Source organism: Vulpes vulpes, chromosome 3 (genome assembly GCF_048418805.1).
Source record: "Vulpes vulpes isolate BD-2025 chromosome 3, VulVul3, whole genome shotgun sequence".
NCBI classification, from domain to species: Eukaryota; Metazoa; Chordata; class Mammalia; order Carnivora; family Canidae; genus Vulpes; species Vulpes vulpes.
In genome coordinates this window covers 22,515,682-22,538,430 of record NC_132782.1, presented here as the reverse complement: position 1 = coordinate 22,538,430, position 22,749 = coordinate 22,515,682, and the positions used below count along the sequence as shown (strand labels likewise).

The 22,749-nt window shown below is 39.5% G+C and overlaps 1 protein-coding gene and 1 pseudogene across 1 annotated transcript in view; one reads left to right on the top strand and one right to left on the bottom strand.

Annotated features, from left to right (window-relative positions):
* Positions 1-22,749, top strand: part of PDE11A (phosphodiesterase 11A) — a 365,302-nt gene that overhangs the window by 7,129 nt on the left and 335,424 nt on the right. The gene's annotated exons all lie outside the window — the stretch shown is intronic.
* On the bottom strand, positions 21,559-22,736 carry LOC112916511 (cytosolic 5'-nucleotidase 3A pseudogene; annotated as a pseudogene).

Below are 22,749 nucleotides of genomic sequence, written 5' to 3'. Positions count from 1 at the left end.
AAACATGTTCACTAGCCCAGAACCAGAATTGGTTTTGTGCTTGAAGCAGGAAACATTTGCTGTTTCAGCCCCTCTTCCTGACAGACACATGATCATGATAAACACAGTGACAAATTGCATTTGCTGCTTTGTACATGAGGATAGATTACAGAGAAGTACAGTTCCTACAGAATCATGGGGAGGTAATTTAAGGTTAACTTAATTTTTTCCCAACCCATAAGCTAAATGTTTACTAATCTGACCAATTTATTTTGGTTCCTAAGGTTTGGGTCACCTGTTTATTTACAACACTGGGCTTAATTTGGAAGTTAGTGTTTCATGTTTAATATAGTGTTGAAAAGTCATATGAAGCTTTCCTCTGAAATAGCTTTGAGTTGTTTTACAGAAAAGTCAACAAGATCTTGACATCCACTACTTACTACTTCAGTTACTTATTTTAAGGGTGGTGTTTTGCAATATAACCACATTCTTTTGGAAAGTGGAATTTGAATCAAAAAAGAAGCCGTTTAGTCATGAAAGGGTGAGTTGGGTTTCTAATATTTTAGGAGAAACGTTGGTTCCTGGCCATTGATAGCCATTCAGGCTAAATTTATTTTTATTTATTTTGGGGATTGAAATAGTAAAGAAAGTTTCCTAGTATTAAAAAAAAGTGTATTTTTTTTAATTCCAATGGTTTCTTATTAATTGGTTGGTTTCAATGATTGAATAGTGGTTTTTATATATTAATAATAAATTCTGTTTCCTATCATAACATATAGCTTTGGGCTGTTGCAAATTTAGTACAAGAAATCTTTTTTTTAAAAGATTTTATTTATTCATTCATAAGAGACACACAGAGAGAGAGAGAGAGAGAGAGGCAGAGATACAGGCAGAGGGAGAGGCAGGCTCCATGTAGGGAGCCTGACGGGACTTGATCCCAGGTCTCCAAGATCACACCCTGGGCTGAAGACGGCACTAAACCACTGAGCCACCCAGGCTGCCCAAGAAATCTTTTTTATCTAAATGATAAAATGAGGAAGCTTTGAGAGCTTTTTAAGGGTGTCAGTTTTTTAAGAATTAAAATATGATGATAGAAGGGAAACTGAAGCTCCACTGTGGATTAACAATAACTATATTTATGGAGCACTAATTATGAGCCAGGCATTAGCTCATTAGCAGGCATTGTCTCTCTTAATCCTCTCTACAATTCCCATAGGCAGCTATTACCACCATTTTACAGAAGGAGAAACTAAGGCTTGGAAGGGTTGAGTAAGACCTTTGGACTGCAGAGCCTCCATGTCCACCATCCTCAGTGTGTCCTCTACTGACCACTAACTATGGTATGCACACTCACATCTGTCCCTTTGCCTTCTTTTCTCTGCCAGTTTAAATCCTCTCACCTCTCAAAGCCCCACTTCATGAAGTTCTTGCTATTCCCTGCCCCATCCCACCCAAACTGGATAGGATTTCTCCCTCTTTGATCTTCTGTAATGCTTTCTATTTTTATAGTATCATAACTATTTGGATACTAATTCTTGACCATGAATTCCCCAAGATTAGGATCATGACTTCTTCATTTCACATTCTGCAGTACTTCATATATGGATTAATGTAAATCTGTTCAACTAAGTAGTTACATGGATACACCCTTTATGTGGTCATTTCAACCACCTCCAAGCACAAAGTTCAGCCTGTGCAGGCCATATAGATAGCTAAGCCAGGAAATTCATCCCCTGAGCACATCTCTTACTCTTTAAACTTGATTTTGTAGATTTTTTTTTTTTAAATAGGGCTTACGAAGCCCAGATAACTGGTCAATTATCTGAATTGCTTGAATCTGCATTAATCAAATCTTCATATAATTGCTGGGTTCCTATCTCCTCACCCCCTTCATTTTTATTTTTATTTTTACTTTATTCCATGTGGAAACCATGGAGAAAGTAGACTGCTGCTAGCCAAATACTAAACTAGCAGCAGCCCACTGCCATCTTCTTGGCCAAAGCATAGGATGGAGTATGACTATTCTGGCTAACTGAATTTTCTAGTTTTCTGTGATTACCCCATTCATGCAGTACAACTTCTTAAAGATAAGACATTCCTTCAAGGATAAGGTCTTACGGATGTTAGAACTTTTCTCTGAAAGTCTTTTCAGACATGAGAGGTTATATTTATCAACCTTGTAATTATTTATTTTTCATGAACATTGCACTTTCAAGTTTATCGATGACATTTCTTATGTTTCACATACTCTCAGAAGGTCTCAAAAATTCAACTTCTGAGATGGTTGAATTTGCAAACTACTCATTCCAAGATGTAGTTATTAGATGTCCAGAGAGCATGTCCAATCAAGAGCTATCTCTTTCCCTTGTTTTCCCTATAGTTATTATCATTAATAAACTGGGCTGGTTGCTATGCCACTTCTCCATCCCTCCTTCCAGCTGAAATGACAAAGTATCCAATAGTAAACAATACAACTACCCTTGTTATATAGAAGTGAACCTCCATCCCTACATCTGAAGAGGTGGGTGCAACTACCCAATGTCACTCCGTGTTTGAACCCCAGGGTGAGTTGAAACCAGGATGGCAAAGAGAGTCTTCCCTGGCACAGTGATTCATAGGAGTCAGGCTTCTGGCACAGAACAGAATAGTGAATGGTGACAGGAGCATCTGGAGAACCAAAGGGGGGCTATCCAGAGTCATGAGGATATTTAATAGTTTACTCACCACGAATGTAAGTGTGTGCAGAGACCAGGTCAGGTGGAAATATCCATCTTTGAACACTGAATTTCATCAGTGTATAGAAAATAGTGATTGAAATCTGTTGAAAATGAGTTCAGAAATGCCTCATTGGTGTTTGGCTATCTTGTTCTGTCCAAGTAATTTTGTTTATTCCCAATATGGTATTTCCCTGAAGAAACTCCATAGGAGGCAGCCTGGGCCAATCACACCTAACAGGGAAGAGATGACTTTGGTCTAGTTAATGGAACCTTTTCCCTAAACAACCTGATTAATAAGCCTATTTGTTTGAGAATTGAATTCGTCAATTACTAATCTCGTTAAATGGTAAAAGCCATCAGCATGGTATAGAGCATGCTCTAGACTTAGAGATAGGAATCTTGAGGTCAATTCCCAGTTCTGCCTTAGAGTTTTCAGCTGTAATAAAGGGATAGTATTTCCAGACATGTCTATCCCACAGTATTTTGTAAGGACGTATTTATTAAATCCAATATTAGATTCTAATGAGATAATGAGAAAGAATATTCAAAAGGATAAAGTAAGCAATGTAAGACCTTATTCATGTTTTTAAATGCACAGTCAAGCAAGCTTTATTCATAGGGCCTGGCCCTGGAAAGGTCCTTGTGCATGAAACGAGAACTTTGATTTTAAATGTGGTAGTACCTGTATTGACCAAATTTTCTTATTTTCCATATTCTTGATGTTATGGTTCTTGGGGCCTTGATCCTGCAAAGACTGACCCTCTCAAGGGTAGCTAATTCCTAGAGATAGTGAATGACTCCCCTGCAATTGCACCTGTGATATACAAACCAACCAACCCAAAGAGTGCACATCCCCAACAATCTGCTTTATCAAACTCACACACCAAGCCAGAATCCCCCTGTTTATGTCACCCCAGGGCCAAGTCTAAGACCACTCTTATAGTCCAGAGCCTCCTGAAATTATTCAAACTGTATGATAATAGACTGACTCAGGGACTCTACCTGCCTCTGCCATTTCTTCCTAAGAGAACCCTAGTAAGGGCTGACTCTGGTCCTTACCCATGTGGCCCTGCATGATGTGCCATGCCTCCTGTGTTTTAAGGATCTGTGAATATAACCTTCCTCCTTCAAGACAATCATTTCCATGTCTGTGTTTCTTACCATACTGGATTAAAACTAGTCTCAGGCACACTTTAGGATAGTACCATACATATACGATGCCTTATACATAGGTAATGATTACTTTAAACTGTAAAGTAACCAAATGCTTTAAATGAATTTTATACTGTCAGTATTTACTGGCCATAATACATATTGTGCATTTGACAAGTGTAGTTATGTTAATTTTTTTACAACTGATGAATATGCCTATTTTTCTAGTATAACATGTAATCCCAAAAGTATGCATTGGGTTTCTGTGCTATAAAGTCTGCCATAAAGTCTCCAGATTGACCATTTGTACTTTTATTCTTGAAATCCTAAAGATTAAAAAATTTTTTTAAATTTTTAAAAAAGATTTATTTGGGAGAGAGCGAGCACGAGCAGGGGGAAAGGCAGAGGGAGAAGTAGATTCCCCACGTAGTGGGGAGCCCAACATGGGGCTTGATCCCAGGACCTGCAGATCATGACCTGAGTTGAAGGCAGACACCTTACCACCTGAGACACCCAGATACCCCCTTAAAAGGTTTTTTTAAATGACAGTATTTGGATCTAGTACTTGTAAACTAAATAAATTGTGGCAGCCAACGTTAAAGGCTAAATGAACACTAAATCATGGTGCTTGTAATCAAGCTCTAATAATTTATTAGGTTGGTGGAATCTATGACACAAATTTATTTTAAATGTATTGACTATTCACCAAACAGAAGATAGGCTTTCTTTATTTTATGTTTTTCTGTTTGGATATGTTGTTAGTGTTTTGCTGTGCATTATCCTTATACTTAAGCTACTGATATTTATCAAATTGTCAGAATGTCTTAACCTTTACTTTTTTCAATTTAAGGAAATTAGGTGTTATTCCTTTTTCATTTAAATGGCTGTATACAGTTTAATAACCTAATAGGTTTTATGAGTATTTGGCAACTTAATGTGCATGATTACATATTTAAAGTTTTAATAACAGCTGTAATGGAATTAAGAACTGTAGGCTTGGGACATTGTGGGAAAGATTATCTAAGGGTTGCTAAGGAAACCAGTCTAGGTTGTTCTGCATAAATTCCTCTGGAAAGATGAAGCTGTAACCCCATCTCTAATGGCCACCTTTATAGAGTATATACGTTTCTTACGTAGATGCTTCTTTTTGCTTCTAGAGAACCACTAAATGATAGGATATATGCTTCTTGCATCTGTTAAGGCTGGTTCCTTTTTCTGTCTTCTGTGAGACTGGGGTCAGATTCTTCCCTCACTTCCTCTTCTCTGAGCACTGGCTTTGAAAGTCCAGGGTAGCCATAGCATCCCCTTTTTATTATAGCCCAGAGATTAGCATACAGAGAAGCAAGGAAGAGAGTGACAGTGAATGTGCCAAGCATTGGCCAAGCAGGCCAAGAAGCACAGAATCTCTGGAGAAGAGGGTGATAAGCACAGCTCTGGTCCAAGGAATCTTTCCCCTCTCTCTTTTCATCCATTTCTTAAATGAGGAAACAGAGAAGCAGCTTCTGGATTTGGTCCCTTTATGTTTTCCATGCCTGCTGTGAGTCCCATTGAATAGTCAGAAAGGAATTGGCACTCAGGGGAGTGCCTACTAATTTAAAATAGAAAGGGCAGGCAAACATTTTTCCACCTTTGAATTAACCAAATTGAGATGATCTGCTATGTTAAATTAAAGAACAAAAAGGTCAGCTGGGGAAAGAGAAGCCACTGTCATCACAGGGATGTTTCATACCTAAGACCTTGAGTTTCTGTTGAAGAAACAACCAACTTTATTCTTAGAGATAGCTTTGAAGAATAAAGCATTTATGTATGTAGCGATATAACAAAATTAATCATTTCTTGTGGCAACTTTGTAAGGCTGTATAACTTAATGCAAAATTATATGGAAATCATTTGATGAAAATGTATGGAAAGATATGAAGGTATAAAATGAAATAGACGTGCTTTCTCTTTAGCAAGTGAAGGTACAGTTTGCTTCCAAACCACCTCCTCTCTTTACTCTTTTTTTTTTTTTTTAATTAATTTTTATTGGTGTTCAATTTACCAACATACAAAAAAACACCCAGTGCTCATCCCGTCAAGTGTCCACCTCAGTGCCCGTCACCCATTCCCCTCCAACACCCGCCCTCCTCCCCCTCCACCACCCCTAGTTCGTTTCCCCAAGTTAGGTTGTTGATCTGACCCTTCTCCTTGAATGCTAACTTAGCATTTAACTACGGTATCTGGCATATAGTAAGTAGGTCCTTCTTGGTGAATCATGTTTGAATGAATGGAAGAGCCCTATTGTAGCCTTCATTTTGTCTCAAGAGTGACATGCCCTGATGAGACCATTATGTAGCTAAGAGTGTCTCAACATTGGCACTATTGACATTTTGGACATTTTGGAATCCCTGGTCTCTACCCACCAGATGTTTGCTCAGTTGTGACAATTAATAATGTCTCAAATGTTCCCTGGGTTCATAAGTCTCCTACCCCCCCCTTTTGGAAATCACTGATAAAAGACAGTTTGGCAATAAGTACGTACTGCCTTAAAAATAGTCCTAACTTCTGATTTAGCAATTCCAGATCATTCCAAGAAAATTTTTATGGGTATGTGCAAAGATTTGTGTATATTTATGATAGTGTTATTTATAATAGTGTAAGCTTATCAATCCAAACATCCAGCTAAATGGATAAATAGATTTGGATAAATAGATTATATTATATCATAAAATGGAACATTTAATCAGAGAAAGTTGCCCACAAAATATTAAGTGAATGAAGCATATTTATAAAACAGTAGCATCCCAGTTTTCTTAACAATAATAACAATAACAAAAGCATGAGAGAGGGGGCTGAATCAGACAGATCGAATTTGATTCCCAGTCCCAACCCCTCAAGAGTTGTGTCATATTTTATTTCTGCAATTGTTAGTTTCTGCAGACCTAAAATGGGGATAAAGATAGCTATCTTAAAAGGCTGTTGTCAGGATTAAGTGATATTATATATCAAAAGTGTTCAACATGCTGTTTGTTACGTTATGAGGACTCAGTAAAAAGTTCTGGGAATAATGCATGGGGAGAGGCTGGAAGATGATTCACCAGAACATTAATAGAGATGAGCTTCTTTTTCTCTTTGTCTTTTCTTTCATGTATTTTTCAAAAATTTCCACACATATATTTACTAATAGAGTACCTGTAGCTGCTTTAAAGGATACACCTGGCAAGCTCAGTGGCTCTTCCTTTTTTTTTTTTTATTTTAGATTTTATTTATTTATTCATGAGAGACACACAGAGAGGCAGAGACATACGCAGAGGGAATGCAGGACTCGATCCCAGGACTCCGGGACCACTCCCTGAGCCAAAGACAGACACTCAACCACTGAGCTACCCAGGAGTCTCTCAGTGGCTCTTTCTGATGAATGGGTAGCTGTCCTCCAAGAGGACATTCTTTCCTGCCTGGGCCTCCACACCTGCAACATGGTGATTCAACATGTGATCGGCAGATGAGGGGAGACAGAAATGGATGAATGACATGGGAGGATTTGTGGGTAAGGTCTGGAAGTGGCACACATTATTTCCCATTTCGTTTTCTTTCCAGACTCCAGAACTCAGGCATGTAGCCATACCCAACTGCAGGGAGGCTGGCAAATATAGCGTAGGCCCACCCCAAAGTGGATCCCAGCCCAAGAGCCATCCAGTCATGGCATGCAGCTTAAAGTGTAAGACCTTCAAGTAGTGACCCATCCTTTCCAGCAGGTCTTCCTAGTTTTCATAGGCTGGGGCTCATGGGCAGGATTAATTTCTCAGAATAATATTTGAGAGAGAAAACCAGCTGGGGTTTGGAAAAGGGACCTGGAAGAAATGGGGAGAAGATTCTTGCTGTTTTAGTTTCCATTGTTGAGAATGGATTGGAGAAGAGGACTCTGTAGGCAGGAAATTTGCTGAGGAGATTGTTGTCTCTAATCTCAAAGTTTTGTAGGTTACAAAGGATGGAGCTAGGGATCCCTGGGTGGCGCAGCGGTTTGGCGCCTGCCTTTGGCCCAGGGCGCGATCCTGGAGACCCGGGATCGAATCCCACGTCGGGCTCCCGGTGCATGGAGCCTGCTTCTTCCTCTGCCTGTGTCTCTGCCTCTCTCTCTCTCTCTCTGTGACTATCATAAATAAATAATAATAAAAAAAAATTAAAAAAAAAAAAAAACAAAGGATGGAGCTAGACCTGGCTACATAATTTGTGGGACCCAGTGAAAAATCAAAATGAGGTTCTAGTCATCCTTCCAGGCCAGCCACCCCCACCCACACCAGATAGACAATCCCAAAAGGCTGCAGCCTCTGTGCCAGAACATGCATCATACCTGGATCAGGGGTGGGTGAGAGGCCACTCCAGAGTTGCTTTACTGAGCATGCTATGGAACTGTAACCTGCAGTGGAAACAGCCAGAGCCTTGTGCCACCCTGAGACACTGCAGGCTCCTGATTTTCCTCATACCCATACCCACAACTTCACCAGGAATGGTGGGCAAACGCAGAATGTGGGCATCCTCCTGTCTCAACCCTCATCAACCTGACCCTGTTATAACCCTGGGTAGAAACAGGTAGAGGTCATGGGGCTGGGGCAAAACATAAATTCAACTTAAATTTCAATTGTGTGTATTGACCCTTCTTAGGCTCAGTGTGACTACATTGGATGCATACACATAAAGCCGTTCCAGAGTGGTGCCTATACTATGGTTTTATCTGTAAGAATAATGAGGATGGCAAACTCTCCATTGAAGTTTATTATTTTTCTACCTATTTCCATAACACTTCACCCATATTACTCTTGCTGTTTATTCCATTTTTGGTAATTTTAATTTTGGCTCACCTGTCTGTCCATTAAACTGTGAGCTCTTTGAGGGTAGATGCTATGACTTTCTCAGCTTTATAGCACTGTGCCTAGCATGTAAGTAGTTAGGTACTCAAAAATATTTGTTATGTGAATAAGTGAGGAAAAGGAAGGTAGTCAAGAATTGGTCACTAAGGCAAGTGGCCTAGGTACTAGTACTACATTATAAGGTCATATTAAGACCAGAGGTTTAGCTGAGAATGTTGAGGTGGGCCACTTTATAGGCCAAGGGTCCTTTCATTTTCTCATACATGAGGACTTGTTAGATTCCTAGGTCAGGTGGTCATGTAGAAGGCTCCGGTGGTCCAGGCTGTGAATGTTAGAGATGTGAAGGTGCAGGGAACTGAGCAATTCAACTGTTACCAGTAGAGAAGAGGAATTGGCAAAGCTGAGAGGATGAAGGAAGAGAAAAAAAAAAAAAAAAAGTATCAGCCATGACAACATAACAGGCCTAGGGCCTTGGGAAAACAGTGATTAGCAAAGGACATGTATTCTTTTTTTCATATGGTTATTTGGACGGCAGTAATGTCATCTTTTAGACAAAGCAGATTGATTCACTAGGGAAAGTGTAAAAGGTCAGACTGGGAGCTCTCTGCTTTAGGGGTGGAAATATAAACCAAATTAGTGTATCCAGAGAGCCTAGTACCAAGCCTTTGATGAAAGTGAATGCACCACCACCACCACTACTTCTGTCTTCCCCCAAAGAACCACCAGTACTCTCCTTTCTCTAGTCTGTACTTGTTTCCTAGGAGCATCCTCTGAGATGATCAGATTCTTTTTTAGACTCTAGATATTTTTATCTGGATTGTCTAAATCGTTACCCCAGGAAATAGTCCTTTGAGAAGGATGCAACTCTTCTAAAGTCACCCATGACCAGTTGTGCTGAATGGTTAAATGACATCTAGACAGTGATCACAGTCACCATCGTTCATGTTCCGGAGCTCATTGGAACAATAGCATCAACAGACACATTTACCTAACCTATTTCAGACTCCCCTTAACTGTTGGCTTGCCTCAACCTCTCCCCTTTCCTCTCTCCATTTCTTTGTCCTGAACTTTCCATTTCCTCTTTTCTGGCGTTCCACACCTGCCTTCCTTTTGAGTAATTGCTTCCCCTCTGTCCTCCCAACCTCCCTCTCTTTTCCTCCTGCTTTTCCTGTCCCCTTCCCCCCACTTCCTGTCCTTCATCTTGCCCCTGCCCCTTTGCCTTATTCTTGCTTCTCATTTCTCTGTCTGCTTCTGGCCCTCCCTGACACTACTGACCTTAACATAAAATGCATAGGATGTGAAAATAAGTATTTGTTCTCAGTTTTTAATCTCCCAAGCAACTTTTTAAATCTCACAGGATTCTCTCAGAAAACAACTGAGTTTCCTTTTCACTCCCCTGTGGCCTGCAAGTGTATCTTTCTTTTTCATTTTAAGATCAGATACATAAAATATTTGTTTTTCTTTTAAGACACAAATTTTAATACATTCCAAACTCTTACACCATGTGCTCCTTGGTTGTAATTTATTTTCTGAGGGTCAATACCTTGCAATATGAAAAAGATCTTGCCCTTCAAGTACATTCTAAGTAGAACAACTGACAGGGAAATTGGTATTTAAACATTTGGTATATAACATCCAGGGTTTTTTTTTTCCAGGTGTTTATTAGAACAATGAGAAATATTAATTTTTTGGTATATCTCTTCATTTAGTATCTACCAGGAATTTTTAGCAATGGACACATAAGTTACTATGCCGGCAATTCCCAGGCCGATTGCTTGGTTGAGGTCCTGTTTCTGTTAACCTAATATTCCTGTTAGTTAATGTCTCCTGCAGCATTCTTCTTTCCCTTTTGTACACAGAAAATAAATATTTTCCATCCTCCTGAATCCACCAAGAAGCATGTAGGATCTAATCACCTCTGTTATTATATTGCTTCTCCCCCAATGTATTAATGCTCCAAAACTTGCCTAGTCGTTTGTAAAATTCAGCCACCAGACTTGCTGCTGCCCTTCCATGACAGTCCATCAAAGAGGAAGTTAACCAAATTTTATAAGCCACATGGCTTAGAGCTGATGTTTTCTCTTGACTGAAAACCTTAACACCTGCATCTTGCTTTATTATTTCTAGCAGAAGGGAATGCCTGACTTGTATGTGAAAGTATTTTTTTAATCACTCCAGCTTTATAAAAGATATTTTTTCCCTTCCTTGATAAAGGAGTACATTTATTTTGAATGCATTTGTAAGTCTCAACTTCTCTATAAATGTACAAAGCTAAAGAATAGGCCAGAGACTTGCCAAAGCAAGCCTGGAGGCATTTTCCTGAGGCCACAGGGATGTAAGTGTCAGAGTTAGGATGATTGTGTTCTTCTATCACTGTCTCTCTCATTCTTGGGCTCTGAGAAGACCCTGTTTATCAATAACATCTCTCTTTCCTGCCCTGAACTGGCTGAGATGAAAGATAAGACAGAAGAGGAAATGGGACATCAAAATATCACATTTATAACTTGTTGAGCAGATACTGGTGTATGGGCTTATATTTAAAGGCTTAAAATACCTTCAGAATTAAATAGACCTATTCTCTCAGATACAGACAATTCTACATGCCTACACTTTCTCCACATAAGGGCCTATCCCTCTGAAACTTACAGCATTGAGGAACAAGAGTAGGGGAATGATTTCTGTGGATAACCTGACTCTAGAAAATTAAGGGGTGCTGGGCTGGGCTGGGCTGGGCTGTGCGTACCCAGTTAGTCTCCCTGGCATACTAATCATGTAACTTATCCTGCCTTCATAGGAAAGAGTAAGGGGTGGGCCTAAAGGCTGGAAAGTTAAGGGAAATCTATTCTTATGGAATCCAGAAAAGGGGAAGATTCATTCCTCCTCTTTTTTTTTTTTTAAGATTTATTTATTTATTTATTTATTTATTTATTTATTTATTTATTCATTCATTCATTCATTCATTCATTCATTCATGATAGACACACACACAGAGAGAGAGAGGCAGAGACACAGGCAGAGGGAGAAGCAGGCACCATGCCGGGAGTCCGACGCGGGACTCAATCCCGGGACCCCAGGATCACGCCCCAAGCCAAAGGCAGGTGCCAAACCGCTGAGCCACCCAGAGATCCCCCATTCCTCCTCTTACATAAGCCATGCCACCTCTCAAATAGATTATTTTATCTGAAACATTGAGAGAACACTTTCTTTTACTGTCCCATCCCCCAAACATGCTCCTTTCCCTGCCTTATCTTACCCAATCCAGAAACCTGGACATTGTTTCTGATTCCTTCCTTTTATTCACCTACCAAATTAAATCCATCAGAAAGTTCTTCTGATTTACTCTTTAAAGGAAATCTCAAGTCTGTCCACTTTTCTCCATCTTTGCTGCCACAACCCCAGTTCAAGTCACCATTGTATTTCACCTAGATTGTTGAATCTTCCTTTAGTCTATTTAATTCTGCTCATATTCATTTCCCACATAGAATGTTTATGAGGTGACAAGGAGTGCATCCTCATCAGTAGTGGATAGGAGGATGGGGCCAGTAGGAAAATGGGGCCACTTTGAAGACAATGAACCATAGAAGGCCTGTGAGCAGGAGAGGGACACAGATCTGGGCTGCTCTGCACTTATCACCTGTGGGAATTTGGGCAGAAAACCTACTCTCTGTGACTTTAGAATCTTCATATGTAACATGAGAAGGCTAGGAAAATGATTTCTAAGATTTCCAGTTCTAAATTTTCATGTTAATTATGGAAAGGAAGAGGAAAAGCCCTATAAAACACCTCTGCCCGAGAGTTGTATGATTAGTATCTTCGTAGCATGGTATGTGTAGTGTTGAATGGCTATGTGTCCGAGTCACTCAATAGTTATTAGTGGCTGCTCCAGAATGTTGTAGGAGTGGCTGCCATTTGGCTGGTGGTGTAAACTAGGGGTCTTGTACTAAAGCTCTATTTGAGTAGCAACACATTGTCTTTTTGTGTGTGTGTGTGTGTATTTATTTTTTATTGGAGTTTGATTTGCCAACATATATAACACCCAGTGCTCATCCCATCAGGTGGCCCCCTCAGTGCCCATCACCCAGTCACCCCATCCCCCCTGCCCACCTTCCCTTCTACTACCCCCACATTGTCTTTATATATCTTTGGAAAAGTTGGGAATAAGTCATTCCTTGGTATTGCCAGTGGATGATATCTTTAAGAAAAAAAGAATTTGGGTTCAGGTTTGCTTTTGGGTCTTCCCATCAACTGCATTAAAGGATATAACCAACTATTATGTCATAGGAAAAAAAAACATAGGGTTTGAGCCCTGATTATTTGTAGCCACAATTTGTATTCTTTTAAAAAAGATTTTATTTATTTATTTATGAAAGACACACAGAGAGAAGCAGAGACCTAGGCAGAGGTCCCTGTGGGGAGCCTGACGCGGGACTCAATCCCAGGACCCCTGGGATCACAACCTGAGCCAAAAGCAGACACTCAACCACTGAGCCACCCAGGCGTCCCTCACAATTTGTATTTTTAAGCACATGACCTGCTGCCTCTGCTGTGCTGTATGTACAATAAATAACGAGCTATTCAGCATCTTTTCACAACACTCTTTACTGAAATTGAGAGACAACTTTGACATGGACTACACAGTTGATGTTTCTGGAAGCTGAGTTGTGAGCATGCAACACAGATAGTTCCTTTAAAAAGAAAAGCCAGGATCCCTGGGTGGCTCAGCAGTTTAGCACCTGCCTTCAGCCCAGGGCGCGATCCTGAGAACCCGGGATTGAGTCCCGCGTTGGGCTTCCAGCATGGAGCCTGCTTCTCCCTCTGCCTGTGTCTCTGCCCCCACCCCCTCTCTGTCTTTCATGAATAAATGGATAAAATCTTTTTTTAAAAAAAGCATTTCATTTTTCATCACAAGTTGTCAATACCAAAACCTGTTAAGGAAATCTGTTTGCATCATTAGAAATTAACTAGAGGAAATTGTCAACAAATTTCCCACACTCTTTGTACATATTGATAATCTGCAAGGCAGAGATAGAGTTGTTCTTTGTAGATCTTAGAGTCGTGTATATCCATTTTAAATTAGGAGATGTACATGTCTCTGAGTAAAGACCTGGAGCTCCAGAATATATAAGCAAGGAAATTAACCTGGAATAAATTGTACATTTCTCTTTACTGTGAAACTTTTTGGATGCTATAGGTGAACCGTAAGTAGGGCATCGAAGTTATAGCCGTGACACTGACTTATTGGCCCAACAGCTCTTTGCTGTTTGGCTAGAGGGTAAGTCCTTTGTTGCTTTACTCATGGATTGGTTTGATTTCTGGGGAAAGACACCCACTGAAGCAATCAAATATAATAAGTGGGGTGAGGGATAATATCCTGGAAATAACATCTGGGGAAATCTCCCAGAACACAACACAGGAAGTTAAACAAGCCTTGTGAGGACAGGATTTGGCAAATGGAGAGCTCCTAATGCTCCTAGTCTGAATCCTGTTCTGTATTCTGGATGTGGTGACATGTTTATGTAGCATTTTATGATTTATATAATACTTTATACTATTTCAGTTCATCCTCACTTCTATCAAAGGTAGGAATCATTCCCATTTAGAAGATGAAGAAATTGAGGCTTAGAGAAGTTAAATGGCCTAGAATTTTGTAAGTAAATGGTAGCAGGACTGGGACAGGGAATTCAGGACTTGGCATCACATTCAGCCTTTTTTGCACTTCCCATGAACTTCCTTCATGACCATGATCATGACAGGTTTAACTCAAGGGAATATATTGGGAAATCATACATTATACTTATATACCAACTTTCAACTTTTGGAAAATAAAGTAAAATCATTATTCAAGCTTCACTTCTTGGGTCATTTCATCATTTTTATGACATGGGTTGTACCTGAGAAAAGTATTTACAATTTGCGATGTGCCTAGTCCTCATGAAGCATGAGGTTTTAAGCTTTCGGAAAGCATACTTGATTTCTTCTGTGCTTTCCTTCTGCAGAAGTCAACCTTTGCTAATATATTTAATCAACAGACTGGGGGAAAAGAGGCTACCCTGTTGAATTTGGCGAATGGCAGTGTTAACTTTGTTCTGGTATGTTAAGTTGAACATAAACTACTGTTTATTACCACTGACAGATCTCTTTCTGGTCGTGGAGCTGCATTTCACAACAATATGGGCTGTGGCCCTGAGTGCGAACAGCTAACTGTTAAAAGTAGCGTAGCTTGATGAAAGGAGCCCATGTTTTAGACTCAGGCATCTCTGAGTCAGCGCTCTTGCTCAGTTATTGGTAAATTACATTAGGTAAGTTTACTTACCTTCTTTTAGCCTCAGGTTCCTCGTGTGCATAACAGGGTCAATAATACTCACTTTGCATGGCTGTTGTGATTATATAAAACGCCTGGCACAGATACCAGGCCCATGGTAGGCTCTTGGTAAATGATAGCTATCATTTTTATTATCTGGAGAATCAGTTTCATAATTATGTCAATTCCTTTATAATTTAAACAGATTGCAAACTTCACTTAAAGGCTAACTTCATTTTAAAGGCTAACTTACACATCCAATGCTGGAGTAATTGGTATACATTGTCTACTTGATGCTTGTCTACTGGCTTAGAAAACCAAGTGAAAGCCAAAGTCATGGACTCTGTTGCTGCAAAGCTGGGTTATGTAGTTGCTTTCTCTTCAAGGCAGATTTTAATGTCAGTAGGCTTCTGACCTGTCTTTATATGCATACACACACACACACACACACACACACAATACTTAGCACTGCAGGTTTGGCTAGTATCTTGAATTTAGTATAAAAGGAGGGCCCAGTGGAGAAATTTCCTAAGGAATTCATGCTATTTATAAGGCATCAGTGTGAATTATCTGCCCATGACAGATACTGTCCGTGAGGAAAATAGCATTGGTTCTTATCAAAAAGTCATTTCTTAAATTCCACTTCGCAAACATGTACTGAATACCTAATATCAGCCAGTGATGATTGTCATAGTATAAGGCCACATTGCCCAAACCATAACCAGAAATGGTCTTTATGGACAATATTGGTTAGAATCTATACTTGAAGAGTATTTTAGTTCTGGTAATTCCTTCTTGTGATGACTTTAAGGAGATTATTATATCTCAGATCACTGCTGCAGCAAGTACACCTCTAAGTCAGTTATTTGCAAAAATATGATTATCAGGATTATTTCTCATCTGTTTTTATCTCAGTTGAGTTTAAGGAGTTTATGGCTAGGAAATTTACAAGCCATCATGATTCTGTTTCATGGAAGAGGCCAGTCTGAGAAGATGGTGTCAGATGTTAAGAATGCCCTGTGGCAGGCAGCCAGCTCAGCGGTTTAGTGCCACCTTCGGCCCAGGGCGTGATCCTGGAGATCCGGGACCAAGTCCCACATTGGGTTTCCCTGCATGGAGCCTGCTTCTCCCTCTGCCTGTGTCTCTGCCTCTCTCTCTCTCTCTCTCTCTCTCTGTGCCTCTCATGAATAAATAAATAAAATATTAAGAAAAAAAATGCCTTGTGGGTGGATGATCTGAGATGGCAGGTCAAGGAAATTATGCAGGTTTTTCTTGCACTGTATGTCACTCTAAATCTCACAATTAGAGTCAATCCTGTTGAATTACTAAAGGCCTTAAAACCTCTATCAAGATCAAATTTAGAAGCGCAAGGTGAAATACAACAGGGAAAATTTTTTGAATAAATTTATATTTTATCGGTGTTCAATTTACCAACATACAGAATAACACCCAGTGCTCATCCCGTCAAGTGCCCCCCTCAGTGCCCATCACCCATTCACCCCCACCCTCCGCCCTCCTCCCCTTCCACTACCCCTAGTTCGTTTCCCAGAGTTAGGAGTCTTCATGTTCTGTCTCCCTTTCTGATATTTCCCACACATTTCTTTTCCCTCCCCTTATATTCCCTTTCACTATTATTTATATTCCCCAAATGAATGAGAACATACACTGTTTGTCCTTCTCCGATTGACTTACTTCACTCAGCATAATACCCTCCAGTTCCATCCATGTTGAAGCAAATGGTGGGTATTTGTCGTTTCTAATGGCTGAGTAATATTCCATTGTATACATAAACCACATCTTCTTTATCCATTCATCTTTCAATGGACACCGAGGCTCCTTCCACAGTTTGGCTATTGTGGACATGGCTGCTAGAAACATCGGGGTGCAGGTGTCCTGGCGTTTCATTGCATCTGAATCTTTGGGGTAAATCCCCAGCAGTGCAATTGCTGGGTCGTAGGGCAGGTCTATTTTTAACTCTTTGAGGAACCTCCACACAGTTTTCCAGAGTGGCTGCACCAGTTCACATTCCCACCAACAGTGCAGGAGGGTTCCCTTTTCTCCACATCCTCTCCAACATTTGTGGTTTCCTGCCTTGTTAATTTTCCCCATTCTCACTGGTGTGAGGTGGTATCTCATTGTGGTTTTGATTTGTATTTCCCTGATGGCAAGTGATGCAGAGCATTTTCTCATGTGTGTGTTGGCCATGTCTATGTCTTCCTCTGTGAGATTTCTGTTCATGTCTTTTGCCCATTTCATGATTGGATTGTTTGTTTCTTTGGTGTTGAGTTTAATAAGTTCTTTATAGATCTTGGAAACTAGCTCTTTATCTGATACGTCATTTGCAAATATCTTCTCCCATTCTGTAGGTTGTCTTTTAGTTTTGTCGATTGTATCCTTTGCTGTGCAAAAGCTTCTTATCTTGATGAAGTCCCAATAGTTCATTTTTGCTTTTGTTTCTTTTGCCTTCTTGGATGTATCTTGCAAGAAGTTACTGTGGCCAAGTTCAAAAAGGGTGTTGCCTGTGTTCTCCTCTAGGATTTTGATGGAATCTTGTCTCACATTTAGATCTTTCATCCATTTTGAGTTTATCTTTGTGTATGGTGAAAGAGAGTGGTCTAGTTTCATTCTTCTGCATGTGGATGTCCAATTTTCCCAGCACCATTTATTGAAGAGACTGTCTTTCTTCCAATGGATAGTCTTTCCTCCTTTATCGAATATTAGTTGACCAGAAAGTCCACTTCTGGGTTCTCTATTCTGTTCCATTGAACTATGTGTCTGTTTTTGTGCCACACTGTCTTGATGACCACAGCTTTGTAGTATAACCTGAAATCTGGCATTGTGATGCCCCCAGATATGGTTTTCTTTTTTAAAATTCCCAACAGGGAAAATTTTTATTCTAACCATAAGTCTTTACTAGTCTTTGTGGATCTGGACCAAAGTTGGTTCAAATTTCTGTAATTAAGGTTCAGACAACGTGATATATAAAATCTGAGTATTCAGTGTGTTGTACGGTTTTGAAAAATCAAGCAGTCCTGTGTTAATACCCAGGCTGAGTCGCTTATTGCCCATGGCCTTGGGTGAATTGATTAATTGCTCATTCCCTTTGTTTTCATTCATGTAAAATACCTACTGTGCAATTCCCAAGGTGTTCTTTCCAGTTGACAAAAGCAGAGCCATTAGAGGCATTAGAGACTTCTGTCACTGATGTTTTGGAGATGAATGTTACGCTTGCTACCTCTGCGGTTCAATGTTGGTTAATTATTTGATTTTCTGTCTCTTGTTGCCTACTACAATGATTTAGTGCAAGGTAGATACAAAGCAGTTTTGTAACAAGAAGCCATGTTTTGGTTACAGCCCTCCTTCCCCTAACTGTTGTTTTTTAAAAACTTCTCTGTGATATAATAATTTTAGAGAGTTTATGGCAGGGAATCTTATATACTTTCAGGATCTTAAAATCAATTTTACCATTCTGAATGTTACTTAAAATAATCACATACTGAGGTCCATTTCAGAGAGAATGAAAGGCAGATAATATAAAACTGACTTCCTACATTTTAGTATCTTCCAATACTCATTTAAGTTTATTAATTTTGCTTAGCCACCTACCCTTTAAAATTGTATATAGTGAAAGTTTGTTAGATGTTTTATAGTACAAAATATATAAAATATATAACTAGTATGGATTTAATTATATGTATTTTTAGAATTATTGCATAGACACAATTTATTTGGTGTGTGAAGTCAGCTGAGCTGTAAAATACCCTTTTCTTATTTTCATATGAGAAAATGACCCCCATATACTAGTTGTTCCCTTTGCTACACAAGACAGCGTGCTCATCACTTAGACCTCTCCAGAAACAGGAAAAAGGAATAGTAACATTTATAGAGTTTCTTTTTTTTTTTAAATAGATTTTATTTATTTATTTGAGAGATAGGGAGACAAAGCATGAGCAAAGGGGAGGAGACACAGGCAGAAGGAGAAGTGGGCTCCCCATGGGGAGCCTGATATGGGACTCCATCCCAGGATCCTGGGATAACCACTTGAGCCAAAGGCTTAACCAAGTGGGCCACCCAGGGAGCCCATATGCAGTTTCTTTAAAAATTTTTGAAAAGCAAGGAAAAACTTTTTAAAAATAGAATTACATATACTTTAAAAAAATTAATTTTTTAAATAATCTCTACACCCAATATGAGGCTTGAACTCAGACCCTGAGATTAGGAGTCCCATATACTGCTGACTGAGCCAGCCAGGCACCCCAGGAAAAACTTCTAAATGTGGGAAAGTTAGTTCTGTGATCATCTAAAGTTTCTAGCAGATGAAATATGGATCTTATGACAAATTTAGGCTCAAGGAAGCCCTTTAATTCACAGGCAATTCAGCTAAATATATTGGAACATTTAAGGGGATAATGCTTGAGGGATGCATGGGTGGCTTAGCGATTTAGTGCCTGCCTTCTGCCCAGGGCGTAATCCTGGAGACCCAGGATCAAGTCCCATGTGGGGCTCCCTTGCAGGGAACCTGCTTTTCCCTCTGCCTGTGTCTCTGCCTCTCTCTCTCTCTCCCTTTGTCTCTCATAAATAAATAAATAAAATCTTTAAAAAGAAAAAGGGGGGATAATGCTTGAAATCTTGTCTTTTCTTATAGAAAGGATATGGAGAAAGTGTAAAACTGGACAGGCAGTCCTTCAAAAAGGGAATTAAGTTCTTTGGTACTTTGACAATGACATCTGTCATACAAAGTATAATGGGAAAATTGGAGAGCTGTTGCCACGTGGACTTAAAGTAAATATTGGGTTCTGCCACATTTGAAAAAAAATTTTTTTTTGCCTGTGAAAACAGCTCACTGTAGCTTTTATCCAGCTCTAGGTCATTTGGAGAAAGGACGCAGTTAAAAAAATATGTCTGACTGCTCATAAATATCTATATATTTTTTAATTTTTTTAAATTTATTTACGATAGTCAGAGAGAGAGAGAGAGAGAGAGAGAGGCAGAGACATAGGCAGAGGGAGAAGCAGGCTCCATGCACTGGGAGCCCGACGTGGGATTCGATCCCGGGTCTCCAGGATCACGCCCTAAGCCAAAGGCAGGCGCTAAACCGCTGCGCCACCCAGGGATCCCTCTATATTCGTTGATTAGATTATTAACATTACTTGTCAGCAGCATCAACGTCATAAAAGTTAACAGGGACAAAATACTGTGGAAGTGACTGTAGAGAGGGAAGGTTATCATTTTTAGCAGATCATCTATAATACATGGTGATGCCAACACACAGCACAAGAATGAGAACAGTGAACAAACTGCAGTGTGTCTGTGGTTCTCTGAATGAACATTCAGTTTTAATATGAATAATCGGAGCGAAATTTTAATTTAGTGGTTTAGCCACAGTGTCCGCATGACCTTAGTGAGAACTGGGTTGTTAACTGCCCCTGTAGGTTTCCAGAGCACATCCCCTGGAACTCTGCAAGTTAAAGTCACAGAATGTGTGCTTGAACATACTGGCAATGACAAGAGCTTTTCATTGTATATCCATTGCCTTTCTTTGAAACTGTGACATGTATCATATATCCAGAGGGAAAAGGAAAATAAATATGTCATAAAGACATATTTATAAAGAATAATTATAAACTGGATGTTCTTCTGTTTCTACCACGTTAAAACAAAAAACATAGGCATTAGCACAGAAGTCTTCTGCTGCCCCTTCACAATTATGCTGTCCTCCTTCCCAAACCTCACCCCTATTATCACTGTTCTGAGTACTGTACGATTATCCCCTTACTTTTGTTTTTGTGCTTTGCCACTTATGTATGTGTTCCTTTAAATATGTAATTTTGTTTTATCTACTTTTGAACTTTGTATTAGTCTTGAAAACATAATGTTTATCTATGTATATTCTTCTGTTTCTTGCTTTTTCTACCCAGCGTTATGTTTTCAAGACTGATTAATATTGAAATGCGTAGTAATAATATCCAGTGCTGTATGATATGCCTTTGAATAAAAACACCACACTTTATACCTGTTCTACCATTAATAGACTTTTGAGTTCCTTCTAGGTTGTTGTTGTTGTTTTTCCTGCTATAAACATTTGTACACATCTCCTGGTTTACTCGTGTGATATGCTGAATAGTGGCTTCCCAGAGATGTCCACATCCTAATCCTCCGAACCTGTGACTGTGTTACCTTATGGGACAAGAGGGACTTTCAAGATGTGGTTAACCTAAGGATCTTGATATGGGGAGATTATTCTGGATTATCAGCTAGGCCCAATACACAGTCCTAAGAGAAGGAGGGAGGGTCAGAGTTAGACATTAGAAGGTGCTGTGCTGCTTGGAAGTGCATTTGAAGATGGGGGATTAGGCCATGAACCAAGGGGTGCAGAGAGCTTCCAGTGCTAGAAAAGTCAAGGTACTTAATTCTCCCCTAGAGCCACTAGAAGGAACACAGCTGGGCTGACCTTGATTTTAGGACTTCTGGCCTCCTGAGCTGTAAGAGAATAAATTTGTGTTGTTTTAAGTTGATGAATTTGTGGTAATTTGTTACAGTAGCAATAGGAAACTAATACTGGCTATCTCCAGTGAGTACTAAATTGTATAAAAGCAATATTGAAAGGGCTTGGGTAGTTTTCTAAAAGTTCACCCATTCTGTCAGTTAGATACCCAGTTGTCTGAATATATTCAACATTAGCTACCCCACCTGCCACTCGTAAGTCTACTTGGGATCTCTCAAAAGCATTAAGTTGCTATTGTCTTTTAGCAGATTGAAATATTCTGTTTTTGTGAAAAATGTGTATTAATTCCCCTTTTTGTCCTTTGAAAGCCCTATTTTCATCAAAATCATGAAGTTGGACACTTCTTTGATATTTGGATAATAATACTAGCTTGATAAATAATCTCTCTCTCTCTCTCTCTCTTTTTTTTTTTAGATTTTATTTGTTTATTCATGAGAGACAGACAGAGACACAGGCAGAAGGAGAAGCAGGCTCCCTGCAGGATCATGCCCTGAGCCAAAGGCAGACGCTTAACCACTGAGCCATGCAGGCATCCCAATAGATAACCTCTTATAGTACATTACCTATTTCAGGCAAAAATATGAACACAGGGTTATTTTGTTGTTGGAGCTTATCAAAGAAATTCTTATTTCCATTCTTGAACATGACATCCAATTCTTCCATAATTTCTTTAGATGTAGCTTTTGATAAAGCTTGTTCATGGGTGGCTCAGTCAGTTAAGTGTCTGCCTTTAGCTCAGGTGATGATCCCAGGGTACTGGGATGGAGCCCCATGTGGGGCTCCCCGCTCAATGGGGAGCCTGCTTTTCCGTTTCCCTCTCCCCTCCCCACTGCTTGTGTTCTCTCTCCCTCTCTCCCTCTCTCAAATAAATAAATAAAACCTTTTTTAAAAAAAAAGCTTGTTTTACTGGCAGATTATGTGAGTTAATATACTCTTCTACCATATAAGGGTACTTCTATTCTCTGGTAAGAACAAGATCAACTTTAATAACACAATATTTTTCCTTTAGTTGAATATCTTTTTTTGACATTTATCTATAAACACTTTGCAATTGTCAATGATATTATAAAATGTTGGGCATTTTTTCTCCTTTGTATTCACATAGTGTCATATTCAAGTATGTTACTTGAGAAGTATGACAGCTCCTCCTTTGACAAGACGAAGGTCAAAGATAATTTTTTCTACCCTTGTAGGGTTCTTGATGGAACTGAATGTTTCTGGAGTTTTGGTAACATTTTCACAAAGACA